General features: G+C 42.9%; 1 long non-coding RNA gene across 1 annotated transcript in view; it reads right to left on the bottom strand.

The window, feature by feature from the left end:
• LOC143282451 (uncharacterized) overlaps nt 1–27500 on the bottom strand; it is a 219084-nt gene that overhangs the window by 86879 nt on the left and 104705 nt on the right. The window contains exon 2 of the long non-coding RNA XR_013055255.1: nt 5387–5461. This is a non-coding gene — a long non-coding RNA (uncharacterized LOC143282451). The remainder of the gene's footprint in view (nt 1–5386; nt 5462–27500) is intronic.

The raw sequence follows: 27500 nt of genomic DNA, 5'->3' as shown, positions 1-27500 counted from the left end.
GTGTGCGCGCGAGCGCTTGCGTGCGATGCTAGAATATTTCCCTAGGCTGCAACACACTATCAGATAAAATGACTGTTCGTGTATCTCCATTCTTGCGATTGGACAGACGATTACCAAAAACGTGAGAGGATTACAGAGTGACGCAGGCTTCACCCCCTCTGCCGCCTCTCCTTGGTCAGCTATTGGGGGCAACACGACACTGTAGCAACTGCACCGAAGAGAGGGGGGAGGGGAGTGGGGGGGGGGGAGGTGAGCAGGAGCAGTAAAAACAACAGTGTGTGACAGAGATCGAGAAAGTGTTCGAGAGAAAGAGAATGAGAGAGAGAGGGATAGACAGAGTGGGGAGAGGGTGAGAGAGACAGAGAGAAACAGACGGACAGACAAAGACAGACCGACGGATTCAGAGAAACAAGATGGAGGGTAGGGGTGAGAGAACTACGGAGTATGTATCAAGATGTCAAAGCTAGAGTCAGGATGGAGCTAAGTCTAATGATTTTGTAAAGCGCACACAACAGGAGTCAATCAAGGGGATGTTTGTAGTCCTTTTCTATTCTAGTTGTTTATTAACGAATTAGCAATTTAGAATTGATGTTTCAGATGTTGCATGTGCAATAGATACCACATTAACGGAAAAAACAACAACTAAAAATAAAAGAAAATAAAGGAGGTAAACATAATTTCCATACGCATACATCACTTCAGAGCGATAAAGCGAAACGACGTGCTGCTGTTTGCTTCACGTCCAGAAAAAAAAAAAAACAAAAAAAAACCACCTCATGCAGTAATCAGGTTTTTTGTTGTTTTCTTTTCACACGAAACGCACGATGGTACGCCGACTGCTGACTGCGTGACGATAATCTCCCCTGTCAGGTTAAACCCCGTAGTGCTTCCCGTGCACTCTGTCTGATCCCATTGAACCTTGTCTCACGCACGGCTTCACCACACTCGCTTTCAGAGAGAGTGAGAGAGAGAGAGTGATATGGAGCAGTTTATCACGGAGTTTGTTGCTGGTGCCTCAAAAAGTTCGTTATCTAGGCCTCCTTAATTCATTTTACAGCGTTTGTTTGTGTGTTCGTTTTGTGTGTGTGTTCATGCCTTGTTATCAGCCTCTTTTGACACGACTTGGCTTCGTTGGTGTTATACGTGTCGTGACGGTGTTTACTTCGTTTGAAAACACTCCCGTCTTATAAAGAAAACATATCATCCAAAGGCAATCACCTCCTCCGCCCTGCTCTCTCTCTCTCTCTCTCTCTCTCTCTCTCTCTCTCTCTCGCTTGCTTGCTAGCTTGCTTTCGGGTGTGGAAATACTTATGCGCGATATACTGAATCATTACTCTGTTGGAGGTTTGGGATGGGTGAGAGAGGAGCTAGGCACAGAAGTTTCTTGGATTTAATCTATGCAAAAGACAAATGTCGCAATATCCTCCACACAATTCTTTGTTTCGACAGGCAAAAGAAAGGCATCACAATGCCGGCCCCATAGCGCTTGGAGATTTACGCGATCCTTGACAGTGTCTAACGATGTGTAAACGCACCATTTCCAGACGATTACACATTTTCCTAATAAAGAAATTCATCATACCACAGAGATTATCTGGAATGACTATAGGTCTCTCTAACTTTAATAAAGTAAACATGATGCACTGTGTTTGTATGCTGCGTTATGTAATTCCTCGTTATGATATATGTTTCTGTGTGAAAAGCAGTCATCTTTTTCCTGAATAAGCGTGTCCCCTTTTGTTTATCTCTTCCTGTGATCATCACTATGACCGTAACTATGATCACTTTGCATATCGATTAACAACACGGACACAAGGACACATGCACTCACGACTTTCGGAAATCGAAATATATTGTACACTCCAAATTAGACACTTACCAGTGTTCAATGGCCACATACAGAAAGGACACATTAGATGAATGGACTGGATACAACAGGCTGCCCCAAGACGGAAGGAAAGAAGAAACGAAAGACCGAAAGAAGGAAAGACATTTCCAGTTCCAGTTTTAGTTTCTCAAAGGAGCGCCACTGCCTTACGATCGAATCCATATTCGCTACCCCACGTCTGCTAGGCACATGTCTGACATGCAGCACACCCCAAAGGTGCTAGTCTCGCTTTGAATGCATGCATACATTTGTATATCTATCAATGTCTATTTCTTGTACAGAATTTTGCCAGAGGACAACACTTATACTGCCATGGGTCACTTCTTCAGTGCGCCAAGTACATGCTACACACGGGACCTCGACTTGTCGTCTCGTACAAAGGACTAAACGCTCACTTTGGTTTCCAGTCAAACTTGGGAGAAAGGCCCGGGTGAGACCGAGATTCGAACCCAAACTCTCATAGGCACTGTACTGGCAGAAAACGCCTTTACCATATTGCAGCATTACTCTCAGGAAAGACAGGTAAAAATATTGGAAAGGATAACGAAATTAAGGAAAAACATACAAAGGACAAAGAACAAAAATACGCGTAACACTGTTTGAACACTGTTTGAAGGGGAAAACGACATTGTGAAACCAAACACGACGGCAAAAAGACGACGAAGAAAATGACACACACACTCCCTCCCCCACACAAACAAAAAACAAACTACTACAACAAAAAATACGATACAAAAACATATATATAAATCTGAGAACAAAAAAAGAAACCAAATCCCCTTACAAAAAACACATTCCATTAAAAGATAAGAGGACGGGCTTCACAGATAGTATCTTTCGCTTCATCTCATATTTCAATGAATATACACAGTTTGGTCCGGCAGGGGTCGATAACTGCTCTTTCCAGTCTGCACACGACGGTTGATCCAGTCTGAAGGGGTAAGAGGTCAGACAGACAGGTAAACAGAGAATTAACGCGGAACATGGGACAGACACACACACACATGGCGCATATCATTCGTAAGTTTCTTACTTCCTTGAATCTTGTTGATACAGCCACCACGCTCTGTACATATGTATGTATGTATGTATGTATGTATGTATGCATAAGAGCGGTTATGACAGGTTTTCACAAGCATTTCAAAATATAAATAAAAGATACGTACATTCAGTCATGGAGAAAATCGCTCGAAGATAGTACTGTGTCTGTTCTACAGGAGCATCAAACATAATTTCTGCCATGAAAAATATATTTCAACTTTAAGATACATACATAAATCCTTTAATAACGTTGCCTTGCAGTAATGATAAACTGCAGATCGAAAGAGTAGTAAGAGAAGGCGAAAACAGAGAAAACAGAATTTGCAAAAATATTTTAATTCGAAATAAATCGATACTAAGTAAATATCAATCGCATTTGTCAATGTTCGGTTTATGCAATTTATTTCGTGCTTGAAAAAAAAGACAACCGAAGTAAATGCATAAAACTTGGAAAGGGTGTATACCTATTCGTTGAATCTGGAAAATACTTGTAAGTGTGTTGAAGTTTGATTTGTTTTGTTGCAGATCATTATTATTAGCATGTATGTGAGTGCGCGCGCGGATGTGTGCGCATTTGTGCATGTGTGTGTATGTGTGTGCGTGCATGTGTGCGTGCGTGTGTGTGTGTGGCTTGTTTCGGTGACATTGTTGGACTGAAGTTGTGATTCGGTGTGTATGTATTGTTATTGTAGCCTCCACACCCCAACAGGGGCAAAAAGATTAAATTTCTTTAAATCCTTGAATCTATGTACACACACACACACACACACACACACACACACACACACACATTCAACACACAATTCAAATACACCGTTCCCCCTTTCTCTTTTGCCTCACATTCCCCAAAACCTACTCCCCCCCCCCCCCCAACCCCACCTCACCCACCCCACCCCTGATATCGCACCTGACATGCAGACCCCTGCTCAGAATTCAAAACAAAACATGGTTCACTGAAACACGACAGCAAAACGGAGCTCACTGCGCTTGTCTTTCGACGCCACGTTGTCCAAGCCTGCAACACGCGCACAAAAATACGCAGTTAAGAAAAAAAAAAAAAAAAGGGGAAGAGAAAAAAATAAATTCTTGGGTATTTTGCCAAAAAGGTTTTCTGTGCTGCGTACAGAGAACACGCTTTTATTACCTAAAACTTTGATTGACAAACAGCCAGTCCCTGTATAGCGTTGATTGGAGAGGGACGGATTTTGTCACTGAAAATAGACATCAACAGGCTGCGGGTTCATGGAAAAAGTAACAATCGATTTTGTATCATTCAGTCAAAATACACATTGCAGTACTGAGATATGACTATTGCTGCCCAGCTGTTAACAGATCACTTTCAAACAATGGACCATGCCTTCATCCCTATCCACTCAAGTCTGACTGAAGTGATTGATATCAAAGGGGACGCAGAATGGAGAGACAAGACACTGACCTCCCGTTACTCACAGCTCACTGTTATCAATGCATCGTGGCTTATCAACCACCACCCGCTGCTCCAGTTTTAATAACAACCGTTAAGTTTTGATACTCTTGACTATGAGACTTTCTTTTCCTCCCTCGCTCCCCCCCCCTCCCCTCTCTCTCTCTCTCTCTCTCCCTCTTTCTACCATTCACTCACTCTCTGCCTTTATTTCAGTCTCACTCATTTACTCATTGTATCTCTCCCCTCCCACACACACACTGTGAACCACTAACCACTGCTCCAGTTTTAGAAGTCGGTAAGCTTGACGCTCTTGGTTATGAGACTCTCTCTCTCTCTCTCTCTCTCTCTCTCAAATTATTGGTTTTACAAACTTGTTCCCACAGAAACTGTAAAAAGAAAAATAACACCTGCTGTTTTCAATGAAAATGCAAAACGTTTTTTTCGTTTACGCCGATGCAGAATGTTTCATCACGACTCACCACTTCAACGAAACCGTCTTGCACATTGACACACTGACGTTCTTCACAATCGTTGTCGAAATAAAGGAAATAACTGTGCGTAACATTCGACTACCACTCACTTACTCCAATCTCAAAAGAACAACGAGAAGAACAAGCGTACCCTATTTAACAGGGAAAAAATCATAACAATTGTCATCGACCGATGTTAAATCTTTTTAAGGTTTATTGTCATCAAATGATAAAGACGGCAGACTGGTCAGTATGTGTTAATACCATAACGACCCATTGAGCAATTACATATCATGAGAGAGAAAATAAGTACACAGTCAAGAATCCACATTGTATCTCACTGCCGTGTCACTAAATTTAGTTCAGAATGGATGGGTTGAAAGAAAAACAACAACCGCAAGACAGAATGACATCATGATGTTGCTGACGGCGACGATGATGACTTCAATGATGATGAAGAAAACACATAAAAGTAAGGAAAAACAAAAAAAAACAAAGTACGTAGGAAAAAAACTTATACACAAACAAACAAACAGAAATAGAAAAAGAGCCGTCATTTACCTGGTCAGCTGTGAAGACTCGCACGGCCGGTTGTTGAGCACTGAGCACAGCACACAGTCAGGAGTTGAGCACTGTCTGCACACAAAACGTCACAAAAAGTGAGATACACACGTGAAACGGTGGGTCAGCTTCCTAAAATTAATGTATATCCACAACCACCCTTACCACCAGTTCATAACTACGCGGAAAACAGAAAGCAACTTTGAACGTTAAAAAAAGGTGTAAAAAGCTGAGTCATACAAATGAAACGTAGGCGCCATCCAACTCCCGTCTCGTCATTCCTCTGTCTGGCCTCGGTATGTTAGAACAAAAATAAGTGAATCAATCTGAGAAGTCTATGTCTGTCCCCCTGTCTGTCTGTCGGTCGGTCGGCTGGTCAGAGAATGTGTCTATTCACAAAACATGACTTTAAAAAAATGATGTATTTCCACTCGACCCCTCTCCGGGCCTCCCAACTGCTGTCTTTGATGCCACGAATATTTCAGTCACTCACACTTGTAAGCTGTTGATTTGCGAGTTGTGTGTGTGTGTCGAGGTCTTCCTGTCTCAATCCCTCATAGGCTGAGGACGAGCCATAAACGAATAAACAGGCAGAGAAGCAAGCGCGCGTGCGTGCGTGTGTGTGTGTGCGTGTGTGTGTGGGTGGGTGGGTGAGTGTGTGTGTCTCTGTATGTCTGTGTGCATGTGCGCGCGTCTATGTGTGCATGCATGTGTGTTTTTGAATGTGTGTACGTATATCTGTGTGTGCATGTATGTGATGTGTGTGCGCCTGTTGTGCATGTGCTTGTGTGCTTGAGAGAAAGCGACAGACAGACAGGAGGGAAAGAGAGACAGACAGAGACAATCAGAGGGAGAGAGGACAGAGAGAAATAGAGAGAGTGGGAAAGAGAGACTGAGCCATCTTTTACAGCGTGGGTGTGCGCAAGTCTAGGAATATAATCAATCTCACGTGTGAGAACAAGGGCATGTATGTTCGTATGCATGTGTTCGGTACGTGAGTGTGTGTGTGTGTGTGTGTGTGTGTGTGTGTGTGTGTATGTGTGTGTGTGTGTGTGTGTGTGTGTGTGTGTGTGTGTGTGTGTGTGTGCGGGGGCTGAGGGGGTTTATGTATGTATGCTTGTGTATGTGTGTGTGTGTGTGTGTGTGTGTGTGTGTGTGTGTGAGAGAGAGAGAGTGCGCGCCCGCGACTCTCGTAGATTTTTGTACGGTGTGGTTGATCAAATTCGTCGAATAACCAACACTGCCTGTTTTTGTGTGTGTTTTTTTCTTGTTTTTTTTTTCTTTTTTTTCTTTTTTCCCCTTCTCTTTAATTATTATTATTTTCATTGATGGCTTGATGTAAAAAAGCAATTGTTGCTTATTCAATTTACCATCATGAAATAAAATCTTGACTTGACTTGACTTGACTTAGACAACTATTTCCTGGAAAGCTGACTGTATTAGTCCCTCCATGACAGAATGAAATCGTACACAGATTCAAAGTCGTACACAGTCATACCAATTTACATTTAGCGCCCAACTGACAAAGCACTCGAAATAACCTGTTATCATTGTATTCTTGAATCTGTTTCCTTTGTCAGGTGGGTGCATAAGCTCTCGGTACTAGAAAATGATGTTAATTATCATGCTTGTTGCTGATTTTTGTTTGTGTGTCCTGTAGATGTAGCAAGAGGAAATCAGTAGAACAATACAGACTGTAGGTCTAGATAGACACAAAAAGTTATTGCTGAATGAGACAAAAAATCAAACCGGAAGAAGGGAGAGATGGTGTGCTGAGGGGTGGAGCAGCGAGGGACAAGGAGACACGGAAAGCAGGGTCAGAGGCCAAAGTAGTCAAAGTTTCTTGTTGCATCTTGCCCAGAACCAAATCCATCCTACCCCACCAAGTCATGTGTCAGATCGGCGTCCGGCATCGACAGCAGGTCATTGCTTCCTGGTGTACCGACAGCAGGTCATTGCTTCCTGGTGTACAAACCAATGCACCATGGCATCAGGAGCCAGAACATCACCTGGATACAACCATTCCTGTCAGGCAGTGACAGTGGACAGACAGGTCTGACGACATCAGTGTACACTGCGGTGTTCCACAGGACTTAGTCCTCGGACTAAGTCTATACCTATACTACATAAATGATCTACCCACTGGTCCGATCTTCACATTTGGGATGTTCGCAGCCTAAAAATAACTAAACAAAGCGACTATGCTGCAATGGGAGGAGGTGTGGGACATGAAATTATATCCAGAGAAGTCAGCGTTCCATCCGTAACGCGAAGCCATAGTACAAAGAACTGTAAGTATACCCTGCACGACCATGTCCTCGACCAAGTACATGATACCAGCAACATCAGCAGCAACGCAATTCGAACGCTGCGGTAACTGGCGTTACCTGCTTAAAAGCTTTCGTACCATCAAAGACTGAGCGGACACGGCCCAGTAATAACGGCTGTGGAATACTCCAGCACTTCCTGGGAATCCTGCACAAAGAAGGACACCAAGGTTGTCCATCCAGAGGTGCTCTGCATGAATCTTCCATGGCCGTTATCACAATACCTCGAGTGTCAGTGACACACTCTCCCTGTTATAGTGGCCATCTCTTCATCAAGGCAGGAAGGCGGCCAGAGTCACAGTGCTCTACAATATCCTCAACGGCTTGGTCCGCATCAGCAACACCCTGAAGCCACCCCTCAGGCCATGTCGTCACCAGCACACATCTATCTTCCCATCTACCCCCCACACCCCACCCCAACCGCAACATTCTAAAACTAAGATTCTGAACCGTTCAGCGCAAGCACAAGCCCACCGAGTTAACACACAGCATTAGTCTTCAGTAAGCTTAAGCTGGATGGGAAAATCTTAAGAAGCATGGTGATAAGTGAGTAAAACTGAATCGTCAGTTGAGTGGAATGATACAGTGCAATACTGAAAAAGATGGAAGAAGACACAAGGAAAAGCATAGACAGAGAGATAACGGATGACACAGTGACAGAAGAATCCACACATGTCCAGAAGACAGAACTACAAACAGACCAACATGGAACAGGAAAAAACACCAAAACAGAAACACCGAAACATGGACGAACAGTCTAATTTGCATAAGAAAAGGTAGATAGAGAAATCAAGAAGAGAGCGTGTGTCAGTAACACAGTGACAACGATTGACACACAGGCGGAGGAGATAAAGAGACGCAGGCATTCACAGTTACGAGCACAAGCGCAAACAGACAAGACAGAGAAATGGAGACAGACAAGCACACTCATAATGAGACAGAGATGGATATTGGCACAATCACACAGAGACACAGACACACACTCGCGCGCGAGCGCTCACGCACGCTGAGGCAGGTGAAAGAGATTTACAATATCAATCAGAAGGTCAGACACAACCCATAACAAACGACAGCAATCCTCCCAGAGAATGTGTTCAGAACTGCCAACACAGGGGATCGTTCCTGTGCTCCTGCAATCCAGACGTGAACTCACAGCACTCCCTGCAACTCTCTTGGGTGCTGTGACATGTATTCGGGAACGCGCGCGCGCGCATACACACACACACACACACACACACACACACACACACACACACACGGGCTGCAAAAAACAACTGGAACAGTTCGGACAGACCCATTGTCGTCGCGTTCTAGGTGGCAAAACTTCCAATGAATGTGAGAGCTTTTCCTTTCATCTCCCAGCCAAACCTCCCAAGTCCTTCAATGCCATGGCTATCAGCAAAACGCCAGGGGAATGCCAGACAGGGGGAGGACAGTCAAGGGGGTGGAGGGGGAAGCGCAAGGTAGGAAGGGCAGGGAAGAATTATTTTCCGCGTGGTCAGCGTCAAGCAGAAACCCTGCCAGACTAGCACAATGCCAGAAATTCCTCTGAACTTTCATTCTATCCAACGTTTCAGGACATAGGTCTGTCTTCAGAAACTGTGCTAGTCGGAAATGACAGAAGAGGTAAAAGAAAAGCTTAAGAAGATCGTTCTCTCTCTCTCTCTCTCTCTCTCTCTCTCTCTCTCTCTCTCTCTCTCCATTCTTTTAGTTTTTCTACTACCACACCACCCTGCACCTCTCCCTCATCTTCCCACACACCAACAGTCGACTTTATTTCCGAGAGCGACGCCAAAACTCCACTGGCATATCAGACATCAAGGATCGAACAAGGAATCTTCCACCGCTCAGCTCTCTCCCAGGCACACTGTGGTCATGGGCTGCCATGTCTGCCCGCCTGACGCAATCAAAGGAACCGTGTCAGGAAGATGGAGGGTTTGACCATCACCCGGACATCCGGGCAATCTGTCTGTGTCAAACCATCCTGACGTCACCCTCTGTTGCCTCCCCTTCCCACTTCCTCTTCCTGCTTTCCTTCTCAATCTTCACATAGTTCTCCAATTTCAGCATCCCCCTTGTTCTGGACCATTGTTTACACGTGTTCCTAATAGTGCTCTCTCTCTCTCTCTCTCTCTCTCTCTATATATATATATATATATATATATATATATATATGTGGGGGGGGGGGGGGAGGCGAGGGGGGGGGCCCGGGGGGGGGGGTAGATATATATATATATACATACTCTCCCCTCTCTCTCTCTCTCTCTCTCTCTCTCTCAGAGACAATGATAATTATGATAACAAATAAAATAACAATAATATCGAAAAATATCTATGTATGTATGTATGTATGTATCTCTCTCTCTCTGTGTATACATATATATATATATATATATATATGGGGGGTGTAGATATATATATATATATATATATATATACATACTCTCTCTCTCTCTCTCTCTATATATATATATATATATATATATAGAGAGAGAGAGAGAGAGAGAGAGATACATACATACATACATACATACATATTTTTCGATATTATTGTTATTTTATTTGTTATCATAATTATCATTGTCTCTGATTTATATTTTCATAATTGACTGCACGTCATTCACACTCCTCTTCCTCCAAGGTTTGTCACCGCCATTTCATTACTGCTGTCCCCTCTCTCTCTCTCTCTCTCTCTCTGTCTCTCCCTCTCTCTCTGTCTCTCTCTCCCTCCCTCCCGTTCCCCTTCTCTTTCCTCCGAGCCCCTCTATCTTTCTGCCCTGCAATATCAATGACTGCAAAGCAATATTAAAACAAAGACCCTGATACATCTCCTGGTTTTTGTTGGGTTTTTTTTTTTCACCCTGCACAATGCTTTCTACCAATCTATACAGCAGTGCCCGAACTAAATGAAAAGTAAGATGGGCGATGTTATTGATCAAGCCGTGTTTCGGCCCTGTGTCCCACGAACAAGAAGCAATCTTCAGTCCTGCTCCAAAGTTCAGGATGTGGACTCAACCACGACCCTGTCTGCCACAGTGATCCGTGAGGTCAGACACCCTTCAGATGGTACACCCCTTCCCTTTCGATCTCTTTTCCTTCATGCTGTTTCACTCGTCAGGCTTTCGTGCAGTGTTCTGTCATTCATCTGTGGTGTAAGACACACAACACATGCATGCTTGCATGCATAGAAGAACAAAAAACACGCATATACTCGAAGTCAAAGTCAAAGTCAAAAAATGTTTTAATTGTCAGGCCCCTGGCCCATAACAACAGGAGTCACAGCAAAATGTAGCATGCAACATGTGTTCATTTAATATCATTCAGGCATTTTTTCCCTCAAAGTTAGTGCTTTATAGATATACATTGACAGTTTCCAGATTGTTTCAGAATTTTCACAAGCTAAGATGGAAGAGAGTCTGGACAATGATGGGCTTCTGAAGTATTTAAGCAGTATTAATTCTTGACGCATGTACTCACTAGGAAAGAGAGAAAGACAGAGAAAGAGAGGGGGGTATGTGCCTTTGGAATACACGATTTCATTCTAGACAGAAGAAAGAGAATGGTAAAGGGAGTGGGGGGAAGGGGGAAGAGGAAAGAGAGAAGGAGTGAGACAGACAAAAGTGAAAGAGAAGCAGAGAGAGGGAGGGGGAGAAATGCGGGGGTGGTGTAACGAGATACACGTGTGAAGAAACGGACACAAAGCACAACCAGTTTGGGACAATTACACTGACATTACATGATACCAGCAACATCAGCAGCAACGCAAATCGAACACTGTGGTTACTGGCGTTACCTGCTTAAAAGTTTTCGTACCATCAAAGAGTGAGCGGACACGGCCCAGTAATAACGGCTGTGGAATACTCCAGCACTTCCTGGGAATCCTGCACAAAGAAGGACACCAAGGCTGTCCATCCAGAGGTGCTCTGCATGAATCTACCATGGCCGTTATCACAATATCTCGAGTGTCAGTGACACACTCTCCCTGTTATAGTGGCCATCTCTTCATCAAGGCAGGAAGGCGGCCAGAGTCACAGTGCTCTACAAGATCCTCAACGGCTTGGTCCGCATCAGCAACACCCTGAAGCCAGCCCTCAGGCCATGTCGTCACCAGCACACATCTACTCTTATAAACAGTACCAACAAGCAAGCAAAACATCTTTTTAAACTATTCTAATATCATTTCCTTTCATAAAAAAGCAAAAGTTTGAAAAAAAAGAGTTTTATTTTCAGTTTCTAAGAACAGTCCGAGAAAACCGCAAACAATTAATTCGATGGTTATTGAGATGTGGCCCCACACACTGCGCAATAGGGCGTTTTATTTATTTCATTTGTTTACATTCAAAAGCATTTTCTTTCTGACTTTTCAATGATTAAAGCTATTTTCTGCATGCATCCCTGAACACGTGCTTTGAAATATTTCTTCCAGTACAGCGAAACGTTTTGATAAAAGAAATGGAAAGAAAGCAAACGTTTTCTCAGAGGATAAATTGAAATCGTTTCACAGTGCACTCCAATATTATTACGGTCTTTGGGACAGCGGAAGAGAGAGCATAGTGAAAGAGGGTGAAAGGGACAGGGCACAGAGAGAGGGGGTGGACGTGGGGACACACACACACACACACACACACTGAGTCAGGAGGCATGCACAGAACAAAACATACACAGACAGACCACTGGACAGACACAGAGAGAGGTTAAATGTACGTCAGCATTGACGTCATATATATATATATATATATATATATATATATATATATATATATCATAAATATCTGAATTTGACACTTTTTGATCAAGACGTTTCCACAAACATCTCGCAGTATTATATACATGATGTTAGTACTCATCGACAAACTACATACACATATTTTCAGACACGTCAACCTCTTGCTTTTGTCCATGGGAATGTTTTCGTCACAACAACTTGGGAAACGGAATTTTGTTTTCCCATCATGACCGCCAGACCTTGGAGACACGTGCCACCATGTCTGCACAATGACCTCAGAAAGATCTAAACCCTCAGAATTGTGTAGGGACTGACAGAATTTTTTTTTTAATTAACTACGTGTCCCCCACCCTCCATTGTGCTCAGATGCTACCCACACACAGCCCTCACACCTTCTCTTTAACTGACCTTGACCTGACGACCTTGATTCAAGGTCAAAGTCTTAACTGGGATAGTAGGGTTTGTGTGTCACAATAAAGGGTAGCTGTTCCTTACAGACAGTCTGGGGCTGAGGCTGACTTCAGTGAGTGCGGCACCGCAGGGTGTGGATGGGGACCATTGTTCCAGCACTACTCACTGTGTTCCTGTCCATGGACAGTTGTCTGCACGCTCCTTGGAACTGCTGACTGTGGGGTTTGCTCCGCATCATTATGCACACGATAAGAATGGCATCGCTGTTGTCGCTTTGTTCATCACACAAACAAAATCTAACGCATGACATTGATTAATGTTCATGAAAGAACAAAAATCTTTCAGCTATGTCATTTCAATATTGAGATCATTATTCAGGAACAAATCCTATGTCTGTTTATTTATTACTTGTAAACTGCAAATATTTATAAGGCATAACCACCTTGTTAAATTTTGTTTGGTTCTTTCTTTTTTAGTTGTTTGATAGGGTGACGGATGTAACGAGCAGGACAGTGGAAGGTAACGAGGGAAGAGAAGGAAGGAGACAGCAAACAAAATTACCAAGAAAAAATCGAAGCGATGTATCACGATCAATAGATTATGTCCGAATTGTTTTTAGCTGGTGCCCCTAAGGGTTCGTTCCTTAGCCCTTTTTTGTTTTCTAGTTACGTCCGTGGTGACATACGTTCGCTAATGGACATGCGTTTTTGTTAGACAGTACTCCCATCTTTATATGAAAACTCTCTCTCTCTCTCTCTCTCTCTCTCTCTCTCTCTCTCTCTCTCTCCCACCGTTTCTTTTGCTGCATTTATGGAATGGAAATGGTAATGCGTAATATTTCACAATGAATAATTGCTCGTGCCTGTTGTTTTGTCTTTGTTATTGTTATCTGAAAGCGAATCATTTCTTGGAAGACGCAATGATGAATGGTGGAATATTCCCCACACAAATGACTAAGATTAACTAGTTCTGAAAGTAATAATGCAAGAGACGGACAACGATAACGTAGTAACAAACAACGAAACACGGCGAACAAAATGAAACAAGACATATTCAACAGCTCTAGAATACAAGCTCCAACCTACAGCAACGTGAGGTTGGTGACTGAACGGAGGCACTAACACCTCCGAGCCGTGTACATGGTAGAGACCCCGGCCCCAGTGTGGGTGGACTTCGACCAAAGAGTCCAGGAGACCCACTGACAAAACAGAATGTACCCGCTGACCTATGCTCAGGATATTTTATTCAAAAGAACCAAAGTTGCTTTCACAGAAACATAGAAAAATCACATTCCCATCTGGCGCACACAAAGTCGTTTACAGAGGCTAAGGAACCAGCGAGTAACAGCAGTAGCTAAAGGCTCTTTCATCCCCGTCCTTCTCCAAGAACTGACTCCAATCGACCGGAGTGAAGATGGAAAAGTAACGCTGAGGATTAGAAGAACTAGGAGGCCGCTCACTCACAACTTCCTTTCTATTTTCTGTTCACTTATGAAACCTATGATACAACAACACCATCTCTCCACGCCTGAACGCCCAGCCACCGTGGAGAACATGCACGATGAAAACCTCGTGCACGAGCACCAGCAGCACACCCGCTTCCAGAAACAACCCAGCGATCCACCTGCTTCCGCCAACCTCCACTGCAGAGCGAAAGGGGAAAAAGGGTGGATACGAAACCCCATCTAAGCAAAGGAAAATATTTTAGAAACCACCCAACAATTATGTCTTCCGTGCCCACACCTTCTTCTTCTTCTTCTTCTGCGTTCACTCGTATGCACACGAGTGGGCTTTTACGTGTATGACCGTTTTTACCCCGCCATGTAGGCAGCCATACTCCGTTTTCGGGGGTGTGCATGCTGGGTATGTTCTTGTTTCCATAGCCCACCGAACGCTGACATGGATTACAGGATCTTTAACGTGCGTATTTGATCTTCTGCTTGTTTTCCAAAGATACACACGAAGGAGGTTCAGGCACTAGCAGGTCTGCACATATGTTGACCTGGGAGATCGTAAAAATCTCCACCCTTTACCCACCAGGCGCCGTCACCGTGATTCGAACCCAGGACCCTCAGATTGACAGTCCAACGCTTTAACCACTCGGCTATTGCGCCCGTCAGTGCCTACACCAAATGTTTGTCGAAAATTCAATATCATTTCACCATATATATATATATGTGTGTGTGTGTGTGTGTGTGTGTGTGTGAACTCTGATTCGTGGAGTTGCCAGTCCGGTTTGTCGTGGTGGTGGTTACACACGATCACTGAGATACAGAGAGAGAGAGAGAGAGTGAGAGTGAAAAAGAGTGATGTGTACATAGACAATTGAAGGAACATTTAGAACATGATAACTTTGTGTAGTAGAAGACGTCATGTAAGGTCAGAAAGATGACGTAAAAAATAGCATTACGTCATCTGTTATCAGTGTAGTCTGTGGCCAAGCTCCCGGGTGGCAGCGAAAATACAGATTTTATTTTTTTGTTCAACAAAATAGGTGTTGTTTTTCAACTTTGATTTATTTATTTTAGATATATATATATATATATATATATATATATATATATATATATTATGTGTGTGTGTGTGTGCCAACAAAGAACAGGAGCGTGGCCCTCAGTCACAACTGGTTTATCTGAGTGAAATGTGGGTTGCTGTGCCCTGGGAGAGTGCTTCGTCAAAATCCTGTGTAATTCATTTTCTTTTTATCCTTCTTTTTCCATGCGGTGTGTATACATCATTTTCCGCGTCTTTTTCCCAAGGCAACAGTCCCTTGCTGCCCTACGTTCTGTCACGTGCGCCTCGTGCCCTCTGCACACGGGTCCTGGTTTATCGCCTCATCCACCGCTGCCACAGCTAATCAGGCTGCTACCGCATCATCACAGATTTATTCTCTGTCCCACACCAGAGCCACTTTCTCCTGTCTCCATGCGGTGCAGAACAGAAACAAGCCGGAGCAGAAGCAGCATCAGCTTAGAGCCACGAGCACCAGCATCCGCAGCACCACAGTGACAACACTAACAACAACAACAACAACAACAGAAACAACACAAATAGCCACAGTTGCAACACCAGCAACAGATCCCCATGAAACACAGCAACAAAGCAACATCCTCAGCAACTGCCGTGGCGAAGTGGTCAGCGATACGGACTGACGACTGGGACTTGGGTACGATCACCATCAGAGGTGGAGGTTTTCGGCATGTGGCCTTCTCCAATCAAGAGCTGAGTGTGCTATGGACTCAAATGGGTAGACGAACTTCAAAGTCATCCACATCACGGATGCGTCTTTCACAGTGTTGCTCAAATTCCCTGACTAAGGTGTATGTATTTCTCAGCCTTGTTGATGCTGGGGTATGTTAAGAAAGAACAGCCAGTCTTGTCAAGGTGTCCCAAACCTAAATGGGCCCTACTGCAGCAGCGTGATCACCCCCATCATCATTCGTCATCATCGAAATACAGAGAAACAATATCCCCAATTCTGGGGCACACAGAGAAAAAAAATTCTTAACCGTTCAAACGTCCTGACCGTCTATGATTCAGACTGTGATTCCAGAAGGCCTGAAGATGAGTGGAACCCTTTGATCATGACTATGTTCCTCACTACGATTATCTGTATGCTCATCACTAAGGTCATCAGTACGATAATCAGTGATCATCACCATGATCATCACTGTGATCATCAATATATCATCACTGTGATCATCACTGTAATCGTAATTGTTATCACCATTATGAATATGATTATTATAAACACTATCATCATCATCATCTTCAGTTTTACCATCACCATTATCATTACTGTGATCTTCACTGTGAGCTATTTGTTGATTACACGGACACAGGGAAACAAGTACATCCTCCTACGCCAAATGGTGTACTTTCCCCACAGTGGTCATAACACATTCACTGACAACCAATAGTTAGAAACGAGGAAATACAATAGAAAAGGACAAACCGTGAAAGGAATGAAGGTAAAAAAGGAAGCAAGGGAAGTAAGAACAGCAAAGGAACAGTAGGAAACAGACACACAAGAAAGACAGATATGAAATAAAAGGACAAACAAGACAGACGTGAACAAAAAAGAAGAAAAAAACAAAAACAAAACAAAGACCACATAAGAAAGAGAGACAGATGAGACGAAAGAGAAGGGAAAAGATGCAGGAGACGAAAACAACAAGGATAAGAACAAAAATCACGATCATCACCATCTTTATCTTCATCATCATCAATAATAGTATGCAACAACAAAAACAATACTGAAACGCAACTTGAAAAGTTTATATAAAAAAGCAAAACATAAATCAGCTTGAAGAGAATTAAGGTTTTAAGACAAAAACAAAAAAAAACCAAAATAGTTTGGATTTCTAATAAAGGCGTCCAGCACGAAGCAACACATGCACATGTAGACCCAGTGAACGACCAACACAAAAAGTGGCACAAACAAAGAAGAGAAACATACTCGGCAAACAAACAAAAAACGCATTCGTGAAAATAAAATAATTATGTGAAAACAATGAAAGACATCAATGACTACACTTTTTGGACTCGTTTCCCTTTTAAGGAATGCTGACCATATTTGGGGGATTCGGTCATCTGCTTTGAGTCTGGAAAAAAGAACGAGTGACTGGTTTATCATAAACTGGTATCTTCCTGGGGTGAGTTCTTCAATGAATGAGAGTGTGTGTGTACATGCGCGGAAACGTTCTTGTGCAGGCGTGTGTGTATACACATGCACTTACTTGTGTATGCGTGGGGGTTCGTTCTTTAGTTTAGCGTCTTTTCACTATTAGTGATATTAGACGGTAAAAAATAAATAAATAAAATTAAATAAAATCTTTTTAAAATTTAAAAAAAGAAGAAGAAAAAAGAGTGGGGAGGGGTAGGGAGAGGGGAAAGAGAAGTCAGAATAAAACAGAAAACTAACATGAAATTAGCTTTAACAATTCAATAATGATGATAATAACTAAAACCATTAAGATGATTATGAAGTACATTAAAGGAATATAGAAATAGGGCTATGAACTAATGCCTTTGAAAGTTCTACTAAAAGAACCTCGTTAGAAATAACTTCCCCCAAATCATCTGCAGAATAGTTACTCTCTGTGAAATACTTGGGCCAGAAGATACGTAACTGCTGACATTGAAACAAACTATGATGCAAGCCGAACTGCTTACCACAAATGCGTATAACATGTTTACTATATTTTGTCTTAAGCGCGTCAAGTTTTATACGGAAGAAAGTAGAAGTTATTAATCTTGTATAGCGAGCTGAAGAATTCGGTATTTTTTCTTCGATAATACGTTCGGGGAATAATGTCCCTTTCTGTTTTGAAGACTCTGTCTTCCATCGTTTATGAAATCGACCCCATGCTGTTTTTTCTAACATAGTGTATGCTTCTTTCACGGAAAGTCGGACAAGTATTTTTGTCGATTTTTTTTAATCTTGTGCTCCTCTTTTAGCTGCTTTATCAGCAGTTTCATTGCCATAAATGCCCACATGAGAAGGCACCCAACAGAAACTGACATCAGTACCTTTAATCCTCAAACAATGTACCAAATGATTTGCCTCAATAACTAAGTCAGGTCTTGTTTCAAGGCTAAATGATTCTAGAGCATAAAGTACGGATTTGGAATCAACAAAGAATGCTTTTTGATGGCTCACCAAGTAGCTCAATGCTTGTATATTAGCAACAAGTTCAGCCGTAAAAATGGAAAGATTCTTTCCAATAAAGTAAGATTTTTCAACTTTAAAAGCGGGAATAGTAAAAGCCGCGTCAGCATTTTTGTCATCAAGAACGGATCCATCTGTAAATATATGGATATGATTCTGGTATTTTTTTGCTGTGTATTCTGGCAGTACTCGTCGTGATATTGATGTTTTCTTCCTTTTTTATTTCAGAATAGTTGATATCAAAATCTGCTTTCAGCATTTCCCAAAAAGGAATAGGAGTATAAAATGGTTTTATAGCTAACTCGTTCATGTTAACACCAGAATCTTTTAACAGATTTGAAACGTAAGTTGCAACTGTTTCTTGTGATGAAATAGCTTTAGCTCTTTTTTGGAAAATCAATGTCAGATCTTACTGTCAGTTCATCAGCAATGAAATTTTCTGTCATAGAAGTGTATCTTACAGCGAGTTTTGCTGTTGCTAACTCACGATGCTCATTTAAAGGAAGAATTCCGGCTGTTGTGTATGTTTCCCTGTTGGATGCATGAAAGGGCACTCCGAGCGCAATTTTGATAGCCTTACAGTCTACATTTTGAATCTTTTGTAATAGATATTTAGGTGCACTGAAAAGTATTTCTTGTGCATACGTTAACTTAGATCTTACAAGAGCCATGGAAAGATGGATCATTGTTTTTGTATCCATTCCCCAAGGTAAGCGGCTTAGAATTTGTATTAGATTGATACTTTTCCTTGCCTTTGTTAAGATGTAATCAAATGAATGTTCCATGTCAGTTTTGAAGTAAGATAAACACAGGTGTGTGTGTGTGTGTGTGTATGTGTGTGTGTGTGTGTGTATGTGTGTGTGTGTGTGTGTGTGTGTGTGTGTGTGTGTGTGTGTGTGTGTGTGTGTGTGTGTGTTTGCGCGCGGTTGCATTAATGTATTTCATTGCGGAACGTGCGTTTGTAGGTTGGTGATTGAATATGTATTTGGAAGGGGGTAGCAGGGAGATGACGAAAGGCAAAGAACATGGAAGCAGAGAGGCAGACACACACAGACGTCGCACATCAGTTGTGTGTTGTTGGGTTTTTTTTTTGTTTTTTCTCTCTCCTTCTTCCCTCATTTCATCCCCTCGTCATTTCGTAACTGAATACAGCCCCCCCCCCCCCCCCCCCCCCCGCCCCCTCTCCCCACGCCCTCCCCTCTCCACCCCGCCACCCAGTCCATAAAAACAAAACGTTGTTCACTCTCCATCACCACAAGAAAATAAATGCAAAACGGCGCTCCTGCAATCGTGCTTGTCCATCGATGGCATAGTGTCGATGCCATGCCAGTGGATGCGCGCCAAACAGCGCAGTTTTGAAAAAAGAAGGGGGGGTGGGGAGATGGAGAGGGGCGGGGTTGGCGGGTGGGGGGAGGGTGGGTAGCAAGTGGAAAGAAACAGGAAATGTCCCCATAACTGGCTTCCATGCAGCGTGTGGGGACCAAGCCTTCGTTATCCCTGACATTGAATGCACGACAATCCATCAAATACAGCACTGATTTGACAGGAAAGGGCTTTTGTTTGTTTGTTTGTTTTATACTGAGCAGAAAACGAGACAGCCAGCAATTTCAGAGAAGAAAGTTTCTTTGTTTGTTTGTTGTTGTTTGTGGCGGTGGTGGTGGTGGTGGTGGTGTTTTTTTTCTGTAGGTTTTCTTTTTCATCATCAGACGAGCATACATTCGTAGACACGGGTCTCCTTTCCAAACTCTAGTAGTATTTTGTTTGCAAACCTGCGCGCCAGAATTTGATCTGATCCAGTCAGATGACACACAGATCGCAAAGAAAAAGAGAAGGAATTTGCATGCAAAAGAATCCACGGCAACAGTGGGGTTGTCCATTGGCACAGCCATATATGAAAAACTATACAGGCACAAAGGAAAAAAAAAACAGGAGGAAATGGATGGCGATGCACGCGCTCTCTCCCGGGAAATAAATCCGTTCTCACAAAGATGGGGGGGAAAATGGAGTCTTGAGTCACACACTACATGTTCACAGCGTAACCACAGTCGGGTGACGAAGACAGACATAGACAGATATGTGGGCAGAAACAGGAGAAAGGAGGGTACAAGGGACAGACACACAGATAGAAAAGGACGCAAAAGCAGACAGAGAAAAGGAACAAAGAGGGAAAAGGAAAGATGAAACAATACGGAAGGAAAACGACATAGAAGAGAAAGGGTAAGTAGACAGGCGAGAAAAACAGATATGCAAGCACATCGAAACAGAGAAACTGGGACATAGAAACATATCCTGCTCTCTCTCTCTCTCTCTCTCTCTCTCTCTCTCATTTTCTCGATCCCTCGCTTCCAGAAATGCGTGAGCACAGGATCAAACCTGTCATTCTTTTCAATTTTTAATGAAATGGCTCTGTCACGGAGCAGGAACACCGTGAAACGGCTGTTCTTCTGTCCCTCTCTCTTCACGCCCACACAACAGATTTCGTCATAAGGCTCGACGAGTTCGACGAGTTTGCGTGCTGACATTTCGGAATCTTACCTTATCGCTGACGACATAACGAAAATAATAGCTCGTACACTACGAGCAACGATTTTCTTCCCATCCCAAATTCTTCGAAAACAACATGTGTCTGACAGACTGAAAAAAGACATTCGGTGCTGCTGTTGCCTGTCACTGCCTGTCGCTAGATTTAGCTCATTAGTTTACAAAAATGTAAGAAAAACATAGGGATTAAACCTTTTCTGCAATGACTGAACAGTTCCAAATGAGGAGAGAGAGGGAGAAGAGAAGAAGAATAGTGTAGGAGGGAGAAGAGTAAGACGATGATAATGGCGATGATATGCGGTGACGAAGGTGATGATGATAAAGAGGACAACAAAGAAGGGCACTGAGAACCACGGACCACATCTTCATCAAACGTGTTCTTTGTTTGTTTCACGTACATCCCACAAAGAGGAGGAAACGGAAGAGAAACAAAAAGAAGAAGATGATTTACCCCCCATTTACCTGTTGAGTCCAAAAGACTTGCATAGCCGGTAGTTGGGGACTGAGCACAGCACACAGCCACACGTCCTTCCTGTGCACAGCCCTGGGACAGTCACGTCACTGCCCTCACCCCCACTGTCAATTGTGAACATTCGAAATCGAAACGCTGAACCAGACAAACAAAGCGAAACACCCCCACAACCACCCCACCCCTCATCAATCCCGCTAAAGTTTGCTTAGTGTTCAGAGTGTTCCAAAGTCTACGGAATTGACGTTGACTTAAGAGGAAACATTCTTAACTCACTCAGTACGGCCAGTCCTCTCTTCTCCTCTACACAGAACCCTCGGATGTCCAGTGTGTGTCTGAATGACCCAACCTTTAGCTTCCGTCGTCAGAATTGTGGTATTCTTTGTCAACATTCACGTTTTCAGTATAAGAGTCTTCCGCTTGCAATATTTTGATGATGGTAATTGGGGTGAAACGCTGTTAACGTCGTCTCTTTCGCCGTTCGTATGGAAAGAGTTAACCCCAAGCAAAATTTACGCTGCGCGGATCGCTCATGAAACACTGTGTCACAGGTCAGACTCTACCCTGTCCAGAGTAAGCCTCCGTATAAAGTGACCTAGTCCAGAATATACTCGGGTATAAACAAGCCAGGTTACTTTATACTTGGGGTACAGTTTGGCCTTGGCCATTTTATATCCTCTGAGTTGTTTTATAATCCCCCCCCCCTTCTTGTCTAAATAAGTGCTGATACCTGCGCTTTCTTAATGTTTGGTTATAGTGTTGAGTACTTGTTTTATTTTGGGCGTGAAATTATCGTTTGATGATAGTGTTCCATGCCCCAATAGGAGTGATAATATAAATTTTAAAAAAATAAAAATGAAATTTTAGCTTAATGGGTAACGTAAAAATGAAAGGAAAGGGAAAGAAAATAGACAGAAAGAAAGAAAGGAGAAAAGAAGAAAGAAAAAGATTTGGAGGACAGAGGTGTCCACTAAAATGTAAAAGAGCACGAAAAGAAACAAAGAAGAAAGGCACATTAATATTGCACGAGAGCACGTAAACAGCTGAGGAAGAGCCATCAACCGATACACATGGACAGGTGTGTGTATGTGTGCGTGCATGTTTGTGTATATGTATTTGAGTGTGCATGCGCGTTCATGCAGTGTATGTGGGCGATAATGTGATATAGCGTATGCGCACACGAGCGTCTGTCTTTGCGTGTGTATCTGTGTGTGTGTGTGTGTGTGTGTGTGTGTGTGTGTGTGTGTACTTGTACATGAGTGCACAGTGGTTAACCGGATTCCTATCAAGGCAACGTTTTCGTGGAAAGCTGCACAGTCTAATCATCTCCCTCCTTGACACACACACACACTATAAAAAAAACAAAAAACAAACAAAACAAAAAAATTCACAGACTGAAATCTTTGCACACCAGTCATGCCAGTTGACATTTAACGCCCGACTGACAAAGCGCTCAAAATAACCTGTTCCCACGTTCACTGCGTTCATGGATTTTCTCCCTTTCTCAGGTCAGCTTATTCACCTATCACCACCAGAAAATGATGTTAATTATCAGTTTGTGTGTTGTTATTTTTATTTATATTTTGGGTGTCTTTCGATTTAATTTCAAAAACAGGGCGGAAACTGGGTGATGCTGGATTTGCAGATGTGCCAACTACGTGACACAATAGGAACCGAGTGAGACAGAAAACCATCCGTGTAGGAGAGAGAGGAGGTATAGAAACTGGGGTTCCAGGGAAGAAGGGGGAGAGGAGGAGAATCAGAATCAGAATTTTAAATAAGGCCAAAGCCCCATTTGAAGGGGTTATGAACTTACAATATGTACACCATGAATTGCAACAAAAAGAGGGGGAGGAGAAGAAATGAAAGAGAGCGAGAGTGGGGGTGAATGTTCAGTTTGGTTGAACAAATCCATTCGTGCCTCGACCAACCATCTCTTAGCTTTGTGTCAACTGTGGGAACTACCTCGACCTGACTGGTCAGATTAGTAAGAGTGACAAAGAAACACAGAAAAAGAAAAAAAGACATTCACAGACAACGAGAGAGGGAAGACGCGTAGAGAAAAAGACGAGTCTTTGTCTAGCTGAGAGATAGGCAGACATACAGAGAAAAGGCAGAGAGGGGAGAACAAATATATACAATACAGACATTGACAGAGATAAACAGAGACGGCTACATAGAAATACCTATATTCTGTTTTAAAACCTGTTCAATAACGCTGTAGACATATGACATGACTTGATATTATAGCCTACTATTTTCTTGATGTCCTGCCTGTTGTCCGCATGTGTATGTACCATAGAGCTGACGTGGCAGAATCGGACTGGTCATTACTGGTTACTGGTTTGTTTCCGACTTGAAGTTCTTTGGAACTTGTTCACAGGTCTTCTCACTAGTACAACTGAACTGCATACGTGGTACAAGATGTCGACAGTTGTAACTAATGATAACAGTCTGGGTCAAATTTTGCAGGGAGCTCCTTCCAGTGTGCATCGAGTCTGTTCTTGAAAGCATTGACTGATGGGGCTGTGACCACACTGTCTGGCAGGCTGTTCCAGGTGGCGGTTACACGCTGAACGAAGAAACTGCTTCTGATGTTGAGTCTGCAGTGTGATCTGTCCAACTTCAGGCTGTGCCCTCTGGTATCTCTGCCTTGGAAGTAGCTGATGTGGGGGCGGCTGGTCAAGTACAGGCCATGCGTGTATTTGTACATGTCGATCATGTCCCCCCTGAGGCGGCGGTGCTCAAGACTGGGCAGGTTCAGTGCAGCAAGGCGCTCTGGATACGGCTTGTCCTTCAGTGATGCAATAAGCTTGGTGGCACGCCTCTGTACATCCTCTAGTTCGCAGCACAGTGTTTTGTGTCGAGGTTGCCATGCTGTGTGGCCATACTCGAGAATCGGGCAAACTAGAGACTTGTATACCTGGATGAAGACTGCGAGGGTGAGAAAGTCAAATGATCTTCGGATGACTCCAAGAAATCGGTTTGCTTTTGCAGTCGCTTGGTTGATGTGGTTCTTGAAGGTCAGCCCTTTATCAATCAGGACGTGATCTGGGTTCCAGGCCCCGTTTCCACATCGTGTTGTGTCATTGGAAAAGGTAACTCATTCCTATTTTCCTCACACCACCCAGGTGTGAATGGGTACCTGGCTTTAGTTGGGTAAGAACAACTGACGGAAGGTAAGGACTGGGCCCCGCCTTCCTAAACCGAGCCCTAGACACAGTGGATAGGAATTCATTGCTCCGATAGCCGTAAAAGGCTATGGTACCCTTAATCTTCGAAGTGAGAAGACACAGGGCATGGTGGCAGCCCCTTCTCCAGCAATACAGGTTTGTGAAAATACCGCAATGAACAAGCTACCCCACCCCCTCACCCCCCTCACCCAGCACATGACAGTGACGACAAGATCGACGTCATTTGATAAACAATGACACCAGGCCGCCACATGACTTTTGGCTACAGAACCTTTGCTCACACTCAGTTTTCGATCAACACAACAACATTCAGAATAACTTGATATTCCCACGCTGAGTTCCATGGATCTTCGTGGCGCCGACCCGACTGCAGTCATCACCCAGATGATTAACCTAATTACTCCCGTCAGCTATTCTTCTTTTTTTTTTCATTTTTATTTAAACACGTTTTAGTCCCATTTTTCCCAGTCATCGTTTGTCTGGATTGTTTTAAGCAGACTGGATAAAAAGGTTTAAAGTGATTAGTCAGCTGCGTGCAATGATGTGACAAAATGAGAAATACCTTGATCAGCGGGAAAGAGATAGAGAAGGAGAGAGGGAGAGAAAGAGAGAGAGGGGAAAGACAGAAAGAGAGAGGGAGGGAGAGAGAGATGAGAAGACAGTGTCAGAGATCAACAGAGAGAGACAGAGAGAAGTTTAGAAAGACAAAGAGAGACAGGAAGAAAGAAAGAAAGAGACGATGTCAGAACTCAGAACTCAAAACGTTTATTTTTTGTTCAAGGATTAAAATTTTAGGCATGGCCTATTCCTCCAGTCTGCCTTTGCTAATCTATATCAGTTACAATAGCACACGTATATGTGACGGAAAGGGGAGAAAGAGAAAGGAAATGTCTTCGTGCAGGACAGATATGACGAAGAACACACACACACACACACACACACACACACACACAGATTGACAGCTGGATAGTATAGTGAGAGGGAGAGAGAGAGGGGCGAGGGATAAAAGAGAGAGAGCGAGGGGGGGGGGAGAGAAATATGTCATCAGGATCGACTTTAGGAAGCAAACAACCGGATGACAAAAGCCACATTGTTGTTATTATCAAATCCACGTACGACAATTGCAACTATACTACAATGATTACTACCATCACCGAGATCACTTTTACAACTGCTATTGTCACCATGATGATAGAATGAAATGAATATATTCCTGCAAGCACACAAACTAGAAGAAAATATAAGAAATTAAAACAAGCAAACAAAAACAAAATAAAATATAAACAATAAGAACAAGAACAAAACAAGAACATGGATAAGCAGTAACAATGGATCGAGTAAGTGAGACATATAGAATAAATGCTCTTATTGTTACTACCAACGGTTTCTGTATCTGAGTCATTTATGGTTGGAAGGACTGAAGATATTTTTGGAGATTTGATTAAAAAAAAAAAAAATAAAAAAAAGTAGAGAACTGTCCGTTTGTACGTGTATATGGGGTGAGTTTCACACGGACGCACCTAAAAATGCTTAATCATTTCTTGAAAATATCAATGCGGGTACTTGGTAAAATGTGCTTGTTAGAGCCGTATCGGAATGAGGCTCGGGTAAGCAGGTGTTGTAGATACTGTGGTGCGGTAACGCTTTGTTGAATTCCGTTTTTTGCAATGGAAGGATGTTTGATCTGGCTTGTTATTCTATTGTTGTCAATGAAGGATCTAGTAAAATTATTTTGGCTGCTCTCTTGTGGACGGAATTTAGCTTCTTAAAGCCTGAACCGGACTATAAATGGCGGGCGATTTGAATCAAGCCAGTTTCTCACCAGAGTCTGACACTGTGACGTCGGTGAAGGTTTATTCAAAATAAAAGCCTAATAAAGCTACGGTTTGGCTTCATTTATGGCAGAGAGCGAGATTTGCCTAGCAGCTTCCAATCTAGACCTGAATTGACTTTGGAAAGTACAAAATGTGTCAGCTACACGTAATACAAAATTTGAACGCAGAGAAAAGGGGCGCAACCGAAACCTTGCTCTCGGGAGTTAAGACTTTAAGATGAACATCTGCAGAGAGACGGAGAGAGAGAGAGAGACAGGCAGGAAACATCTATAATACAACGAGACAGTGCATGAGGAAATATATCGCAAACAGGCAGAAAGGCATGGGGCCGTAAACGCATGCAAAGAGACACGAGGGACAAGGTTGGCTTCTAGTATGTAAACACTTGTGCTGGTTAACAAGGAGCACATTAAGGACAAATTTCGAGAAGTTTATCAAAAGTCATATCTCCTTCGCATTTTTAAGACTGAAATGCACATGCAAAACATCTGGAACATTTGTAATTCGTTTCACACTAAACCTTTCCACAGCACATTAACTGGACAATTGTCTGTGCTCAGTTATAATCATATACGTTTCTCTGATTGTATCAATGCAGTAAAAAGAAGTGCGATTCACCCTTGAAACACAAGGCCAAATCATGCCATGGGTACCACAGAAACGTTTGGCTGGTTTTGTTTTGGATACCTTAAACTCGGCCTTGTCACTGGTTTTTATTTCGGATACTATCAGAAGCTAAATCTGTCACTTGTTCTGGTTTCAGATATAATAAACATGTCTGTCAGTGGCACTGTCCCTTCCATTTATTCTGGATACCTTAAAACAGTGTCACTGCTCTGTATTTTGGATGCCACAAAAACCTAAATATGTTCCTTACTTTTATTTTCGGACAGCCTGGCTTCCTCTGAAAGCGCCGTTGTTTTAAGCATTTGCAGACATTG

The sequence above is a fragment of the Babylonia areolata genome, chromosome 5 (assembly GCF_041734735.1).
Source record: "Babylonia areolata isolate BAREFJ2019XMU chromosome 5, ASM4173473v1, whole genome shotgun sequence".
In the NCBI taxonomy this organism is placed as follows: Eukaryota; Metazoa; Mollusca; class Gastropoda; order Neogastropoda; family Buccinidae; genus Babylonia; species Babylonia areolata.
Note: the sequence above shows the minus strand (reverse complement) of the source record. Positions and strands in the feature narration are given on the sequence as shown.